Here is a 15,263-nt window from a genome sequence, read left to right on the forward strand (position 1 = left end):
TGGTGCAGACAGAGCAGAATAATAGATTTCGCTCAGAAATAATCGACAGCTGACAGTAAATGGCTTTTGTTGACCTTCAGAAAGTGTAGGTTAGCTATGTGAGAGAATGGCTGTGCATTTCACAATGTAATAAGTTATGGATTAGTTTGACCTTAATGAGAAGATAAGGGGACTTTTTTTTGTTGCTGTTGCTTGTTAATTAGTTAGGTTTTTCCGCATCATCCTTTATCATCCTGTTGAAGATGAGTCTTTTTCAGAGAGTACTGACCCAAGCTGGCCAGGTGCATATCCAGTAAATATGGTGGGAGGAGGGGCAACTGTGCTTTAGCCGGTCTCACCTTTCATGACCTCTTGTAATAAGATTACCTGGTTCACACGTCATGACTAGAGAGAGACAGAAAGGGGGCAGTTATCTCGCGGTGGAGCCAGGCTAGGGTCCGGGTGGAGTGTTGCTGTGCCTTGCTGTGACTGGTTAAAGAGATCGGGGCAGCAGTGCTGATGTGCCCGCGCGAGGGGGAGGCTGTAGCTGCACTGACAGCCGGCATTGGTGGCTCCTTTCCGGGCACTGGAAGGATTTTTGTTGAGTACTTCTTAAGCCGAAACATGGTAAGCCGTCTTCTTTATGTTTTGGATGACTGTCATTGTGATTTTAAATTTCCACACTGCCTCGGAGCACCGCACGCGTAGAACAGTGTCTTCACTGCGCATTGGTCTTCTTTTACCATGAAATAGGAGCGTGTTTATGTCACTGCTAGTATTTCTTTCTTTTTAAAACTGTATTATAGATGTTCCCCAACGTGACGCGAGTAATCAATTAGAAAGGCGCAGTCGTTTACCTTAACTGCCCATTGATGTGTACCGCTAATCTCCGGAGGGTGAAGTTTTCAAACACTGACTGAAAGCAGCATCTCTCACTAATATATCATTAGCTAATGCCTGTGGTTAGGTATGACCTGTAGTTTGGCTGACTGCGGCTGTGTTTTTAAAAATATTTCAGTGATCCAGTTGTTGATGAGTATGATTACCGTAATCACTTAAATTGCGCGGAGTTTCTCAATTGGACAGCTGCAGTTTTCTATTAGCTGACTTCCCCCCCGTTCTTTCTTTTTTAATCTCGCCTCATATGCATATCAATAACGGTATTCTACATGAATATTCATGCAGTAACTTCCCCCTGAGTGTGTGAGAGGGAGCCTATCGCGCTGCAGGAGATAATGCTTCAAAACGTGATTCACTCATTCAGTCTATTCAGTGACTCACACGAGTCTTTTACAGAAATGTAACAAGACACTGACTTGATCCCAGCATCTACTCATGCAAGAGTGTAGAAACCTTTTTTTGAAAATCCCAGTTTTTATCAGAACTTATTCATTTTAAGGGCTAATTTTCAAAATGCATGAACGACAGTAGAAGTATAAAGCAGTGCAAGTCCATATTATTGTAAATGGCTGTAGGCTGTAGTCCAGTTACTTGTGAGACCTAATCACTCCATTCTCACAAAGCATCATCACAGCCTGCTCAGCCAGTTTGAATTAAATTATTATTTAAGACCCTGATTTTGATCATTCTTGAACACATTCGGTGCTAAAACTATATTCATGTTGATTTTTGTTGCTCAGACTAGAAATGGACTTCTTCCTCTCTCACAGCAGCAAACAAACAGCTGTCACTGATAACATAAATGACAGCTGTACTCCCTTTAGTGACTTCAGTGGCTTGGCTTACTTTGATGCTTAAATGGAGTGAACTTCATTGCTGCTATTAGTAACACCTGAGCTGTTCTTGCTATGACAAGTCAAGTTCCCTGTGAAGACGCAGTGCTGTCCAATACAGTTTACTGTCTTATTATTAAATCTTTTAAAATGTCCAGAAAAGGCTAGCAAGTGGCCTTTGAGTTAAGATGTTTGCTTTAAACTATAGTACTCATAGCTTTAAATGTGCATGCCACAGACTAGCCTTTGCATTGTTGTTTTATTTGTAATCCACTGGTAGTTTAAATTGAGGCAGGCAATGGACTGCAGATGCATAATGAAACATCTGGCCCTGCATTTTTGACATGCAGTGTCTTTATGTGAGCTTGCAAACTTGTGGTCATGTGTTTTTGATTTGCTCTGTATCTCTTCTTTCAGCAGAAGTCAATTGTTCTGTTGTTTTTCAATAAGATGTCTAACAAACAATATATGATTGGATGACGGAGATCTATAAAATATTAGTTTATCAGGTGCCTGAGAGGCAAGTTATGCTCCATAAAGAAAGTAGTATAAAAGCAAATGGAAAGATCGAGCACCCTAGACACGGTTTTGTATACTTAACCAATCATAGAGTAGGAAAAATGTGTAATTTCATAGATATCGTTGTGCATTTATTGCATATTTCATGTATTGTAAAACTGTTTCTGTGGTATATGTAAGATGTGTTGCATCATATATTCCATTTAAGTCAGTGAACTGATGAAACAGTCTCATTTATCAGTGTCTTTGATATTATCAACATCACTGCTGATTAGTTTTCTCTAATTTTTAAACCTTTTTTCAGAAGACGACATAAAGCATTATTTGTTTCAGGCAGTATAAAAGTTGGGAGCAGTACCTGTAACAGCTGTAAGTTTGTCTAGATTTCAGCAATTTTCAGAATGGCCACTAAGACGAGATGCTGTAGAATTCCCATAAAGCCCCTGAACTGTATTCGAGGTTTTCATTAAACCTGCGTGTAGTTTCAATGGACAAATTACATATTAAGCTCGTTCTGCACTGAAGCTTTGGTGGATACTGCTAGAAATGAGTTCTTTTACTCTGGTTTGGACTTCAGGACTGTATATACCATTTTTATTGTTAGGATAAAGGACAGGCAGCTCCGGGCAGCTTCTCTTTAAGTATTAATAGGAAGAAGTAAAGAGGTTATAAAATACTCTGGTAACTGAAGTGAACCAGAGGGGAAAAATTAGGCAGTGGTGAATTATCCTTAGAAGTAATGAAGTGTCTTGTTCATAACAAAGGATGAAGAATGAGGGGAACCCGTAGGGTATAGTGCATACAGGTGGCAGTCGAAATGAGACCGCCACTGCATGGTCACTCTTAACTTGGTGTAGCTTCTTTGTTTTTTCCAAGAATGAAGAATTTTAAGACAGCTGGGTGGCTTTCCATTTTACTTTGTCTCATCATTCTCATTCAATATTAAATTATAATACTCAGCATTCCACAGTTACACAGCTTAAGGCACTTTGTGCTCAGATCACTTTGTATGAGCTTTTTGAATTCAATTAGACTTCACCTTTTTATAATTATGCTCACACCAGGCAGATCGGTATGTGTATGTGTGTGATAAAACAGTAATTAACAAGCGCTGCCATACTCCCATGACTGACTAATGATCTAATCTTGTTGGTTGCATCAGAAAAAAAAAATGTGTGTTCGGTGCTGAAACTAATAAGACTGCACCAGTTTTGCAGCTCTTGAGAAATTAACATATGAAACAATATTGGGCCTTTAGTCACGGCTGTAATTTTAGGGTTAATGTGTTTTCTTATTGTAAATTGTGTAATGTAATATAATGCTAGTTATATGTTGATGCTGTTACCACTTTAAATTTTAGTCTTTTTTTTAATGAAGAGCATTGCCAACACTGTCTTAATGCCTGCGGTCCTCATAGCCATTTGTTCTTATTGAAGAAGTAAATCTTGGAAAATAGGTCACAAAATACCTAGGCTTATGTGCTTTATTTGACAGAAGGCAGCTATGTAAGTCATTTTCTGCAAATGTTACTGAAAAGAGAAGTTCAAACCTGTTAGGGGGATGATAAATCACACACACACACACACACACACACATATATATATATGACCAGGCATGCCATGCTCAAGTGGGTATTTCCAGCAGCAGGACCAAAGCTGTGACATTGACTCATATCTGTCTGTTTGTACAAATGATTTTAATAACTACAAAGACTCAAACTGTTTAAAAGTTTAATTAATTGCTCTCCACATATCAAGCCGCAACACTGACATATTACCACCTCATAAAGTCTTGTGGGAAATGTGTGAGCAAAAAGTTACGGGCTGCACGTCAAACTGACATGAACATTAGCTGCATACCGCCGTTTGAAGCAACACTGATGACATATTTGAGAATCTACCGAAACTGTAAAATTGTATGCCAAAGGGGGAAAAACAAAACAGTGAATGAGCTGTAGGGGTGATAAAGCCCTCTACTGAGCTCAGTGAGACTGCAACATAGGTGATCATGGGGCTTCATATGAGCTTTTACATATAGCAGTCATGTGATCCATTTTATAAAAGAGTATTTGTTAGAACACATTCAAGTGTAGCTAGATATAATCGTGACACTTTAAAACATCTGAACCTCTTTTTTTGTGTCTCAGATTTCACAAAGTGAAAATACACCACGAGTTATTAAAATGGGATTTCATCATAGGATAAAGAATATCTTCCCCACAGTGCATTACTGTCATAAACTTACTTATCATTCAACAAATATGACTTTATTCATATGCACAATGGACACCTCGGGGCAACCATTTCAATATTATTTGATAAGAGACCTGTGGGTAGTGATGCCTGAAATGATTTGAGTCCGAGTGCAGAGGGAGAGGAAGAGGAAACAGGAGCAACTGTAGCATGCCTTCCTCTTCCTTTTCATCTTTGTGCTGGTGTTTTCGCCTTCCAGTGTTATTTTGCAGATTAAGAAGAAATAATGTGGGTTGTATGCTTTTGTTATGATTTACTGTCAACTTCTCCATTTCCATGTGAGGAACGGTGGGCATGGCACAGCCAGACTACCATTATCAGATCATCAGCTCAGTGTCAGGTATCAGAGGTAGTAAACTCTTCATTTCATCTTCACCACCTGCGGTGTAATGAAATGAGTAGAGAGTGTGGATGGAAACCATTAGCATTGAAGAAGTATGACACGCTGGAGTGAGCATGGAAATGAGCAAAAGACACAGGTGCAGTACAGGTGATTGGCAGGTAATCTGATTTCTGCACCAAGAGGTAGCAATGTAATTTGACAGGATATATTTTAATAAAATCATGAAATTCCTGAGTGCTGATATATATTTTTTCTCTCATCAAAGTTCCATATCATCTGCCTTTCCTCATTTTACTGTTTTAGCACTGCGACAACCATCCCCAATACATTTAACTACACATTTGCCCCAAGTTCTATATGCCAGTTCACTTGTTCTTCTGTACATGTGTGAATGGGTGAATGACTGAATGTAGTGTAAAGTGCTTTGGGGTCCTATGGACTAGAAAAGCGCTATATAAATGCTGGCCATTTACATTAGAGAATTACTTAAATATTGGTATATTGATCTTGGAGCATGATCTATCTACATTTTGTCCATCAGTACAACATGTCAATTCTCTGTCCACTCTACAGAGTGACAGCTTTAACAAAGGTAGTACAACATTACATTACAAATTAATAAGTGCTCTCCCCCAAAAGGAAAATTGTCAGTGAGCTAGGAAAAGATCTGCATCTGCATCACATCACAGATGTATTGCTCTAGCTCTCAATATTTCTGTAGTTCTTGTTGACTTTTCTTTCTCAACATACCATTAAATACATGCTAGCATGCAATATTTGTATATTTGTTCATTAAATGATTATTTTGATACATAAATTTGAAATGGTGAAAAATTCTTTTGAATTCATTTTTTATTTAATAGTTAAATGTTGCTATCTAGCTTATTATGGTGGTAATTAAGGGTTACAGTTCGTCCTAGAGTTCAACTTCATCCAGTTTCCCAGTTATGGAGGATAAATATTTTCAAAGGTACAGCATTGTTAACTCTAAAATTCTAACAGTATCCATCAATAATCCAAAGAAATCATTTTAGCTGCAAGCGCTATTGTTCATAGTTCTGATTTTTATGGATTCACTTATCGTTTACTTATTAGTTATTAATGTGGGAAAGCACCAGGTCATACATCATCAATGTACCTGTTACATTCTCTGAGTCTAAAGCTAAAATGGTGACAAACTAATGGCACTCCACTGCTGTGAGTTTGTCACCATTGTTTTGCAAGGCATATGCAATTTTTTTTTTCTTACCAGGCCCACTTTTCATAGGTCAGGCAACTGTTGGTGATAATTTAATAAGGGGGGAAAAAAGCTGAATTAATAGCCTTCCATAATTAAGTCATTATTTTTAGCTGTTTTCACACTTTGGACTCACACAGTCCTGACAGAGACTGCTAGAGCTAACTTATTATCTTATTAATCAACTTAATTTATTGAGTCTTTGCTCAATATCCTGGAGCATAATTAATTACACAAAAAGAAGCCACTAGTTTGACTGCATTTAAGTATAAAGTAGTTAAGTCTAAAAATCTAAAAATAGTAGGCTTACCTGTTGGCATTTACATTTCAAAAATCAATGTATTACTTAGACTATCTGTCCCATTAGGGCCTTCATTCTTCAATAATTCTTTTGTCCATAAGTTCATTTAGTTCTGTTTTTGAAGTTTTTGTAATATCGGCAGGTGGGACGCTGATCAGCTCAGTGTCTGTTGTCACAAAATGCCATTTTTACACCATGCTGTGTTTCATATCAAAGTTGTATTCCCTTCAATTCAGTATTGGTATCATTAGTTCGTTAGCTTTTCGTTCTGTGTAAGTATGTTGCATAATTTGCACAAAATAAACACATAAATGTCTCACAGGATTTGTATAGCTGTTGCTCATTTGTTGACTCATTTTAGCCTACTTATCGTCTGTGTCATGTTTTTGGAGTCGGCTTAGCATTTTAAGATTAGGACTACCTTGTAATCTTATCCTGCTTTATGCAAATCAATACATTCATAATTGTGCTGACATCTATATTTTATGCAAGGCTTGGGTCAGCAGATTCCTCTTGAGGATAACAAACATAATATTTTAACTTTCTAAGGCAGAGTGCATCAAACCACATCACCACATTTTGTTCAACTGATTGGACTCTAGGTTTGCTGGTCCGTTAGCTTACTCTCTACAGCCTACATGGTGATTTTTGAAATGTGTATTTTCTTTAGGCAAGAACAATACAATGATTGATGTGCAGTTAGTTTAAGCAGATTCTTTGTTCCTGCTTGTAACCTCGGTGAAGATTTGGCTAAAGTTTAAGACAGATCTTTATAGAAATCCTGATAATTCCTAAGAGTACCTTTAGTCACATGAATGTTACCCACAGAGCTGTGTTGGCACATGAAAGACCTATTTCAGTACAAGTGAGTGCACTCTGTATTTTAAACCGGCCATTACAGAATCCTTTGAAGCATTGGAAGCAGTCAGAGGAAGTAACAGAGGTGAGTGGATTTCTTTGTGCGTTGGCTGACTTGTCACTTAAGCAGCCTTTTAGGAGAGGAAATGTAGGTTTTTGTTTTTTTTTTACAATGAAACATCTTAAAAAAAAAGAATTTAGACATTAGAACTCCGAAGTCACCTCGCAAATATAAATGATGATGTTTTGAAAATGCACACAGCTATTTTGCTAGGTGCAGCTGTTAAACTCCTTGTTAACGAACAACCAACCAATGACATGGCAGCATGGCTGCTTTAGTTTTATAATCAGAATGTGGAAGAAAGGTGATTTAAGTGAATTTGGACATGGTGCGTGATGGGCTGAGTTTTCAGAAACCGTTGATCTACTGGGATTTTTATTCACAACCATCTCTAGGGTTTACAAGGAGGTCCCAATTTAGATAGCAGTTCCACTGAGTGGCAGTTTTGTGAGAGAGTATGCATTGAAGTCAGAGAGCAGAGCAGAATATCCAGACTTTGAGGTGATAAGACGACAACAGTAATTCAAGCAACTGCTCGTTGCAACCAAAGTATGCAGAAGAGCATCTCTGTGCACGCAACATGTCAACCTTGGAGCACATCAGTTATAGGTGCCACATCTGTGAGCTTAGAAGAGGAACCTGAGGCTATAATTTACATAGGCTCAACAGGTTGGACAATACAGTATTGAAAAAAATGATACTTGGTGTGATGAATCACATTTTCTGCTGCATAATTTGGATGGTGGGGTCAGAACCTGGTGTAAATAACATGGAAACAAGGATTCATCTTGACTTATATCAACAGTTTTCCCGGTGCAGTGGTTTGGGACATATTTTCTTGGTACACTTTAGGCACTGTGTTAGGTACATTGCCATCAGAAAGGAAGATATCTTCTGATGGCTGCTTCCAGCAGGTTAATGTGCCATGTCACAAAGTTCAGATCATCTCAAGCTGATTTCTTGAACATGACATTGAGTTCATTATATGGCCTCCACAGTCACCAAATCTCAATCCTTTGGGATGTGGTGGAATGGAGATCCACAACATGGATGTGCAGATGACAAATCTAAAGCAACAGCAGGATACAATCCTGCCAATATGAACCAAAATACCAGAGGAATCATGTTGAATGTATGCCTACAGGCATTATATCCAACAGACACTTTAAATATGTAAATTGTTAAAATGATAAAAATTAAGATTTTTTTTTTTTCATACATTTGCAAAAGCAGTAATGTTCAGATGTTGGTATAGTTAGACAGAAAAAACAAGTTCTAAGCAATTATATAAGTAGTTAGTGGTTTTGTAAACTAAGTATTTGACCTCTCCCGCAACTATTGAAGCTTTCCATAATATCAGATAATTGATATTTATTAAAACATAGCTTCTAAAATTAAAAGTGAAAATAAGTATTAAGTTTAGAAAATGGTAAAAATACCAGGCACTCAAGTTAATAAAGAACCCAAATTTATCTCACAGCGCAGCATATAAGTAGGTTACTTGGTTACTGCTGATGCAACCAAGAGACCCATACAGTGAAGTCCCTTTGTCAGACAGACTTGTTTTGTTTTTGTTTTGAAGAACATAAAATAAAACCGGTTGTCAGTTGCGTTCAAATGTTTCAGCGTTGAGGAAAGCATGCAGCGCTCTGCATTTATTAGTGAATGCTTTAACATCACCACGTAGACAGCAACTAGCAGGTGCACTGTCGCAGTACCATGTCTTTCTTGCATAGGAATAACAAAAGCATAAAATACACAACAGTGCAAAACTATACAAGGGGGTTTTCAAACATAATACAGCCTACAATAGCACAGACATTGACACAGAAATTTGCTGGACTGCAGTAAGCATGAATTAAAAAAACATTACCTCACTGTTGTTTAGTAAGGTTTTGACTGATTTCTTCATAACAAAGAATTTAAGACTACTTACATTTCACGCAACTATTGTTGTCCATGCTGCTCAGGGCGATGTACTTTGAAGTTAAAAATAACAGCAGTAACACTGCATGTATAATGACCATCAAAACGTATGTTTATCTGTTATATATCACATGTTATATTTTTAATTTAAATACATTTATTTTATAGCCACTTTTGCTAGGCTTTAAAATTTAATTAGAGTAAAAAAAACGCACTTGTTAATGAAACCTCATCCTTCATCTTCAGGATAAGACAGCTGTTGGTACAGCCAAACAGGAACTCAGTGGAGGGCCCCTACTGAGAGTGGGCCTCACCCTCTGTCCTCTTGGTCATTCCACTTACACTGGCTTTTCGCCAAATCATGTCTGGGGATGTATTTCACTGAAATACAAGGACTTCTCTAGCAAAATTCTCTTGTTACCAGTTTAATGCTTAAGCTTATGGATTTTCACTTACCTCTCCTTTGTTAATTTAATTATTTAGACTTTCTCTTTTTTTGCTATCTAAGGATTAGTCATTCCTTTATGTGTAAAAGCTCTGAGACAAACCCTTTGACAATAAAAGTCATTGTGCGATTTGCAGGGTTAAAAGTCGCCCACTGAGGTGAAATAATTACCAAAATCAAAAAGCCCTCTTTTATCATACATTAGCTGCATGTGTTCAAGTCATGTGGCTAAGTAGTTTCATGTGACATGGATAGGACATTGTTGATGCTAAACAGATGCAGTGCGGTCAGCAGCACCCGCATGGACTGACCTCAGTGAGGGTTTAGAGATTTAAAACGTGGTCATGAGATGACTAAACTAAAAAGGATTAGAACCTCTGAGGTCTGTGGCTCGCTCGCACTGAATTAGAGAAAATTGGTTTTAGTGTGGACCACCAGACTCTGACATTAAATGCAGCTGAATTCATACTTATTGCTTTGCATTTTGTTCTACTTTTTGAAATTCCTATTCAATATTCAGTAGTATTGTTAAAAAACAAACAAAACCAAAACATCAGACATCATGTTATGTGGAATTATGCTGTATATGAACATTTCAGATTACTTTAATGTGCACAATGAGGAAGAATATAAACGTGCCTAGACTTGTGCACGGTACTTCTATGACTACTACAAACACACATGCACATGCACACACAAACAAGCACACCACAGACACAGCCATCTTGCTGCCATCACTTTCTCCTGACACTAAATTACAGAATAAGGCATAAACATCAAGAACTCATTACTACTAATTATATGTTATCCTTGTATGCTTTAGAATGTGTAATAGTTTGTATGACAATAAAGAATAATGGATGATTATAGCTTCTTTCTGAATCTACCTCCTAGTTTTGGTTTGCCTTGTTTCCTTGTGCAATAACATTTGCATAACACAGTCCTGGTGCAATGACAAACATATGCAAAACAAACTGCATAAATTTTAAAAAGACTTTCTTTTTTATTTTGATTACTGTACTGTTGTCAAACACCCTTTGTCCTGCCTGACTCATATGGATGATTGATCAGTGAGCTTATCAGTCATCTGTGCGTCCCCCCCACAAGTGGGACATGCGTTCCTCATAGAGGAACACCCCGATCACCTAAAGGATCTTTATCGAAATTGTGCTCAACTTGGTCAAGATTGTATTGTTCGTGTTGAAAACTCTCTTCCATTTTCAGAAGTATTGCTACTCCTCCCAGAATATTGATCCAGTTTTAGTGAAACAGGAAGAATTTGTCCTCGGTGGATATTAATTGTCATTAGTTTGTACAATACAGCCAGCCAGTAAACAAGAAAATCTAAACATTTCTTTCTGCAGCTCATAAATTATAATCTCTGAATTTTGATGGATTTTCATTGTTGCTTTAGTGAAAGCATTTATCAAAGTTCTCTTTTCCTCAGTGCTCACAAACCAACGTTATCCTGAATAAATGTCACAGAATATTGATTTTGGCCATACATTTTTTTAACAGTTTAAACAAATTTTCCAAAGTACTTTTGGTTAATCAAATTAAATCTCTCCTCAGGGTATTTTTTTTGCTATATTTAATCATTTTATATGATTTATATGCTTTCTTTTTTTAATCATTTTCTAACTGTGATCTTTGATTAAACTTGACAAATTAGTTTATTTTTTCTATATTATAAAACCTAGAAACAAATGTTATTTTTTTTCTACTATTATAAAACAAAACTTTTACATTTAATATATTATTATATAGAAGAGATTTGTTAGTGGTGCTGATGATTACTAAAAATGGATGTAGACATGCTATGTTTTTCAGCTTGTGAGTTTTAAATCATTACTACAAGCAGCCCTGATTTCTTTCGTTCAACTTACTTTGCTCAAGTATATTTTTATCTCTGAAAGTACTCTGCATAAACAGGTGCATAGGGTTGTTTAAACCATCCCAGCCCATCACAATAATTATGAGAGCACTTGAGGCCCACATCAAATCTTTCATTTGATGCTAGCAGCAGCACAAAAGCACATAATGGTGTTTATACATTTTCCCATTAGGGTCAGTCTTTCCAGCCAAAATACCCATGCTAAACAACTCAGCCTTTATGCATCTGAACCAGCAGGCTTCTTCACAGGGAAATTGATAAAACGCACCTCTGACACAGGTGGGATGGGGGAAAAAAAGTTGCATAATTAGGGAACCTGAATGAAAATTTACTGCATAACAGCTTTTCATTTCTGTGTCAAGTGCACACTGAGATCACTACTCGCAGTAAGCGCTACTCTCTCGCACAGCCACATACATACGATGAACAGTCACTTAGGAAACACTCATCTGATAATAGCAGTTACATCATCCTGCAGAGGGAAGCACCTGCAGTGTTAGTGACTAAAGACAAGATGGTATATTACATTTTAGAGCAATGCAGTAGAGGTTTACTACTACCAGCTTGTTAAGAAAACGTCTCATGTAAATGCTATAGATGCTGATAATATGAATGCTGATTACTTTAACAAGGATTTTACTGCACAAAAGCTTATGGTAGTTATAAATAATTTCACTTAGTCACTGTCCCAGAAATTGTGCAGCCATCTAAATATAAGAGCTGCATCGGCTGTTTACACACAGTTCGAGTTGTACACAATTTATTAAGCTTGATTAGGTGTATCTAATTGAGTGCTATGGAACCTTTTACCTGCTACAACCCTGTGTGGTACCTATTAATCCAGACCAAAGAACAGGAGCTTGTATAAATAGGCTACAGCTGCATGCAAGAGGGATTCCATTTTATCTCTAGAATGCATAAACAAACTTGTCCGATTCGTGTTAAGTCATGTTTTACTTGCTCTTTAGTGCGTAGCTGGATATTAATGAAATGCAGCAAGGATGGGTTATTAGTTCTGGAAGTGACAACCATAAATGTGTTACCTACGTAATATCTGATTATGATGGTATTACAGTCTGTGGCTCCATGGTCACATGACATCTCATGCCTTTGAGGACATTCTAAAGTCTCGTAATAAAGGATGGGGGTATGTTGTAGCGCAGTGAGTGATCAATCAGAAGCTTAAAATGACTGTTTGAATAGGGTCCTTGAAGTGATTTTCTTTCCTTTTCTGGCTCTACTTTTATGCCATAAGATTGACAAAGAGCTGCCTTTTGTAGAAAGTAAAACTGAAATACAGTTGGAAAATGTATGAGAAATGATTTTTTTTATATATATATATATATATATATATATATATATATATATATATATATATATATATATATATATATATATATATATATATAGAGAGAGAGAGAGATAGCAGCTGGATAGCGTAGTGGTTAGACTACACGCCTTTGGAACAGAGGATCGCAAGTTCGATTCCTGCCTGGGGCGTCTGTATCCAGTAAGGGTCCTAAGGCTAGACCCCCTATGCTAAGCAAGCCTACCGCAGACATGAGCGAGACAGATAAATATGAAGGCATGCCGGCTCGGACGTCGCCCGGATCAACAAGGTCCGCGTCAGGTGTTGAGGAACCAGGGCACCCTGACGAAAAGTGGGCTACTGGAACAAGAAGGCATCGGTGGGCAAGGGACGAAAACAGGGCGTTGTTGGAATGCTACTACGCAAGTAACCCCGGCGGAAGGGGCTACATGAATAGGATGAGGGACCTATGGATTCTTCGATACCCAACATCCACAATGACGGCGAAACAACTAGTAGCTCAGTGTTCCAACATTCGAAAGAAGGGACTGCTCTCACAGCTAGAGATTGACGAGGTACAACACAAATGCTACGGCAAGGAGGAGTCAGGACGCCAGGTCAGGGGGGAGATATCATCACCCCCACCCGAGATTGGGTACATAGCCCCAAGTGCGATAGGAGAGTTGAGTGCGAGAGGAACTGACCTGAAAAATAGGATCATGGCCAAGCTTGAAACCTGGATCCCCCGTAGCCGGTTACCAAGATTACGTGAAGTACCCTCAGAAGGTCTGCTAGATGATGTTAATGCAGCACTACGTACAATACCTACAACCACGGTTACCGACACTAACAAGCTGATCTACAATACGGCAGCAGTGATCAGTGAGATGCTTGGCTACAAGTTGAACAGCCACAAGGGGCAGTACCCTCCATGGAGAAGGAGGCTAGAGGGCAAGATCAAAGTAGCACGGAGGGAGGTTAGCCAACTAACGGAGTTGCAGAAAGGTGCGACAAATAAGGTGCCTAAGAAATACAGCAAGCTGTCCATACCTGAGGCCTTGGAAACTGCCAAGCAAAGACTCACAGCCTTGGCCAGCCGCTTGAGGAGGTACACCAGAGAGATAGAAGGCAGGAGAATAAACCAGCTGTTCTCCACAGAACCAGCAAAGGTGTACTCTCAGTGGCAAGGGAACAATAAGAGAACAGCACCACCAAGGCTGGAGACGGAGCAATACTGGAAGAGCATATGGGAGAAGGATGCAACCCATAACGGCAATGCTCAGTGGCTAGAGGATCTGAGGGCAGACCACAGCGACCTCCCTGAACAGGGTCCAGTAACCATCACAGTGGCAGATATCCAAGAAAGGGTCTCCAGTATGAAGAGTTGGACAGCACCAGGGCCCGACATGGTTCACACCTACTGGCTGAAGAAGCTGACTGCACTCCACGAGCGTCTGGCAGCACAAATGAACCAGCTGCTAGTTAACGAAAGACACCCGGAATGGCTAACTGAAGGCCGGACGGTCCTGATCCCCAAGGACCCCAAGAAGGGACCGGTCCCCTCCAACTACCGACCAATAACCTGCCTCAGTACTACATGGAAGCTCCTGTCAGGCATCATATCGGCTAAGATGAACAGGCACATGGGTCAATACATGAGCGGGACACAGAAAGGAATTGGCAAGAATACCAGAGGTGCAAAACACCAGCTACTGGTAGACAGAACAATCAGCCGAGACTGCAAGACCTGTGCACTGCCTGGATTGATTACAAGAAGGCCTATGACTCAATGCCCCACAGCTGGATACTGGAATGCCTAGAATTGTACAAGATCAATGGGACCCTAAGAGCCTTCATCAGGAACTCAATGGGGATGTGGCGTACAACACTAGAGGCCAACTCCAAGCCCATAGCACAAGTTACCATCAAGTGCGGGATCTACCAAGGAGATGCTCTGTCCCCACTGCTGTTCTGCATAGGCCTGAACCCCCTCAGTGAGATCATTAACAAGACTGGCTACGGATACCGGCTACGGAACGGAGCAGTTGTCAGCCACCTCCTGTACATGGATGACATCAAGCTGTATGCCAAGAGTGAACGAGACATCGATTCACTGATCCACACTACCAGGCTATACAGCAATGACATTGGAATGTCGTTCGGACTGGAGAAGTGTAGTCGGATGGTATCAAAGAGAGGGAAGGTAGTCAGAACTGAGGGGATTGAACTACCAGAAGGCAACATTGCAGACATAGAGGACAGTTACAAGTACCTGGGGATCCCGCAGGCAAATGGGAACCATGAAGAGGCCGCTAGAAAGGCTGCAACCACCAAGTACCTGCAGAGGGTCAGGCAAGTCCTGAGGAGTCAGCTGAATGGTAAGAACAAGATCCGGGCCATCAACAC

The 15,263-nt window shown here is 39.2% G+C and overlaps 2 protein-coding genes across 3 annotated transcripts in view; both read left to right on the forward strand.

Annotated features, from left to right (window-relative positions):
* prokr1b (prokineticin receptor 1b) overlaps positions 1 to 15,263 on the forward strand; it is a 121,190-nt gene that overhangs the window by 97,689 nt on the left and 8,238 nt on the right. The window lies entirely within an intron of this gene.
* Positions 1 to 15,263, forward strand: part of LOC309720966 (protocadherin-15-like) — a 223,742-nt gene that overhangs the window by 46,927 nt on the left and 161,552 nt on the right. Inside the window, exon 1 of one of the 2 annotated variants that reach the window (XM_082558239.1) lies at positions 365 to 606. The exons of the other annotated variant lie outside the window; for it this stretch is intronic. The gene's annotated coding sequence lies outside the window, so the exon portion shown is untranslated. Of the gene's footprint in view, positions 1 to 364; positions 607 to 15,263 lie in introns of those variants that run through there. 2 annotated transcript variants of the gene reach the window in all.

The sequence above is a fragment of the Aulonocara stuartgranti genome, assembly GCF_965226115.1.
Source record: "Aulonocara stuartgranti genome assembly, chromosome: 13".
NCBI classification, from domain to species: Eukaryota; Metazoa; Chordata; class Actinopteri; order Cichliformes; family Cichlidae; genus Aulonocara; species Aulonocara stuartgranti.